Source organism: Mustelus asterias, chromosome 8, assembly GCF_964213995.1.
Source record: "Mustelus asterias chromosome 8, sMusAst1.hap1.1, whole genome shotgun sequence".
NCBI classification, from domain to species: Eukaryota; Metazoa; Chordata; class Chondrichthyes; order Carcharhiniformes; family Triakidae; genus Mustelus; species Mustelus asterias.
In genome coordinates this window covers 27909179-27912471 of record NC_135808.1, presented here as the reverse complement: position 1 = coordinate 27912471, position 3293 = coordinate 27909179, and the positions used below count along the sequence as shown (strand labels likewise).

Genomic DNA, 3293 nt, shown 5'->3' with positions numbered 1-3293 from the left:
GAAAAATCCATTTGGCTCGCGAATGTTCTTCAGAGATGGAGATCCGCCATCCCGACCTAGTCTGGACTACACGTGACTCACCCACAGCAACGTGATTGACTCTTAACTGTCACTTATTTGTAAAGTAATTAGAGATGGGCAACCGATGTTGACCTTGCTCGCGGCGCCCGTGTCCCATGAAATAATGACATTAAAATAATTACTCCACATCTCAGTCCTAAAAGATATGCCATCATACTGATATTGGTGCCCAATGTTATCGACTTTGAAAACAGCGCATCAATCTGTGGAGCGCCTTCTGATCTTTGCAGTTGTCAATCTTCCAAACTCCAGCGAAAATTTTCCAAATGTCATTTATCATTCATCATACGACAAATTCCTCATTCTAGGGACGACTTTAATGAATCTCCAATGTTCCGCCTCCAATGCTAATTTATATTCTCTTGCATGTGCTGTCCAAAACTTCCCGTGTTATGCTAAAATTTGTACCTCTAAAATCCAATACAAGTGCATAAATCCGATTTGTTTTCGTACCCTATAATATTTGCCTTCCTAATTGCATCTTGCGCCTGCTTGCTGACTTCCTGCCTTCCTTGTACCAGTGCATCTACGTCTCTTTGAACATTGACACTTCAAACTTTACCTCTGCTGAATAAAAAGGTTTTGTTTTTGTAATGGTACGACCAAAGTGAATGAGTTCACACTTCTCTACATTGTGCTCCATCCGTCATTTTTTAACGACTCCCTGAAACATTCACTATCGATTTGCAGTCGCTCCTTACCCTCCCGACAGCTTAACTTTCTGCCTATCTTGGGATTATTTACAGACATTTGAGACAATAAATTGGAAAACATTGACAATACGGTGGAAGAAATGTTGTAATCAAAAGGCGTTGATCTCAGTGTTGGACACAGAAGGGTGTGGAGTGCCGAATGGAAAGATGATTAATTTTGCTCGACGTGCGTTCAGTTTTACGAGATCAGCATGCCACGGACAGAAAGGTCTGCATGGGAGTTTCGTGTGCAATTAAATTAAGGCTGTTGCCAAATTTGGGATGATGTTTGCAGTCGGAAAACCATTTGATCTCGTCGATATCGCAAGTGATATGTGAGAAAAGTACAGCAAATTAAAAGAACAACCAATAAATCGCTGTTTCACTTGGAAGGTGTGTTTGGAAAAATGATTCTTGATTTTTAAACTCATGTAATTAAACTAATTTTTTACTTCTCTCTGAACATTGGGCATATGGAGCGGAAAACCTTTCATCCAATCTATACCTTTTAAAAATTTTCATAAATCGTGTTGGGTCTCCATGTCAGTCATCCCTTAGTGTTTACTTACGGACTTCGCAACATTGAATTCTATTGCATTCTGAGCAAGCTGCTTTGATTGTGAATCTCATTTTCTGAACTCGACTCTGAGCCGAACGTTGTTTCTCGGAACGGTTAATTCCTGTCCAATGCACCTGCGGAACAGATGGGATTGTGAACATACATCTATTTATTTTTGTCATTATCTGAATGTTTCTGTGCATCAATCTATCTATCTATCTATCCGTCCGTCCGTCCATCGATCTATCTATCTATCTATCGAGCTATCTATCGAGCTATCTCTCTATCTATCGCACTATCTCTCTATATATGTCTGTTTGTCCGTGTTTCTCTGACAGACACACTCACTCACTCCCTTTGCCTGCCTCTTCATCTCGCTATCTTTCTCTCGTTTCTGACTGCTTGAGCGCTTTGCGTCCGGACAGATTGCATTCATCTTGGACTCCTCACTGTTTCAGACCAGTCATCCCGTTTATTGCGTTCAGAGGGGAGAAGGAAAGGAGAGTCTGCAGAATGTGCTGTCACATATCGCGAGGGGGTAACGAAAGATGAACTTGAAATAAGAGACGTCCATTCAAATCTGGTGGCAGCAGGGAAGAAACGGATCTTGAGTCTGTTGGCACATGAGCTCAGCAGTTTGCATATTTTCCCGCCGGAAGAAAGTGGAAGAGTATATGTTCGTGTGCGTGAAATTCTTGATTGTGATGGGTACTTTTCCCAGGCCACGGAAAGTATAGACGGAGTCAATGGATAGGCGGCTTGTTTGCGTGGTGGACTGGGCTCCATTCACAATGCTTTTTCGTTTAGTCGCGTCTTGGTTAGAGCAGGAGCTATTCCAAGCTATTTTCTATTGTGCATCTGTAAAAACTGATGAGAGTCGGAGCCGACCTGCCCAAGTTCCTTTGCCTCCTGATAAGGTACAGGGGTTGGTGGGCTTTCTTACCTATGGTCCGCTTGGAGCGGCGTTGTTGGTGATCTGGACACCGAGAAACGTGAAGCTCTGGATAATTTCCAATTCATCGCCGTTGATGTGGATAACGGCATGTCCTCCTGAAATCAATGACTGCCTCCTTCGTTTTACTGACATGAGGGAAGCGATTACTGTCACCGCACCTTTTCACCAGATTCTCTATCCCTTTTCTGCACTCCGTCTCATCCTTGGTCAAATCAAGTCTGTCGCTCTCAGATTTAAATATACTCACCCTTTCACAGCTGAAATCCTTCCGGCTGATCTGTGTGAATATATGTATATGAAAATACAACACATATATGTGTGTGTATTTAAAACATACAGACTGCTGAATAAACATTTCTCCGCATGTCCTTTTTTCCAAGCTCCAGTAAAAAAAAACCGTTTTATTCACTCTCTTCTTGTTGAATCGTCCTTTTATCGTTCAAGTCATGTCATGTGAGCTATCAGCAGCACAAATGCAAATATTTTGTTCTGCCGATAAAGTCTTAATAATTGCGACTTTCTTTTTTATGTTCTCATTAAAGCCTGGGATAATTGAAGCAAGAGCGATTTTCTATTTATCGCAAACTGCTTGGAATACTCGGTTTCAGAGGATTTCGGTAGTCCGAGCAATGTAGGCGCGGTGGCCAAGTGGCAAGGCGTTGGTCTCGTAAACCAAAAATCACGGGTTCGACTCCCGTTCGTGCCTGAATGCATTTGCAGCATCGATTCATTTACGTCTTTCCTCGAATACCAACCATTCAAGGCTAAGAATAAATATACAGTACTCCGCGTTAAAGCTCTTTTTCGGACGGAATTCCATATTGGCCCAAAACCTCAACCCTCCTCCTCGGGTGAGGTGCCCCACAGCCTGAGCCGCCTCGCTGAAATGTCCTCCCTGCCTTTTTCTCCCGCGCGGAGGCGTTTCCTGTGCGAGCTGCTGCTGCACACCTTCCACTACCACCTCCTCGCCTGTCGCCCGGCTACACCTTGGCGGGCCTTGTTGCCG

General features: G+C 43.4%; 1 non-coding gene across 1 annotated transcript; it reads left to right on the top strand.

Annotated features, from left to right (window-relative positions):
- The first annotated feature begins 2921 nt into the window (after positions 1-2921).
- Positions 2922-2993, top strand: trnat-cgu (transfer RNA threonine (anticodon CGU)). Its single transcript has one exon. It is a non-coding gene; the product is annotated as a tRNA-Thr (tRNA).
- Positions 2994-3293: the final 300 nt, after the last annotated feature.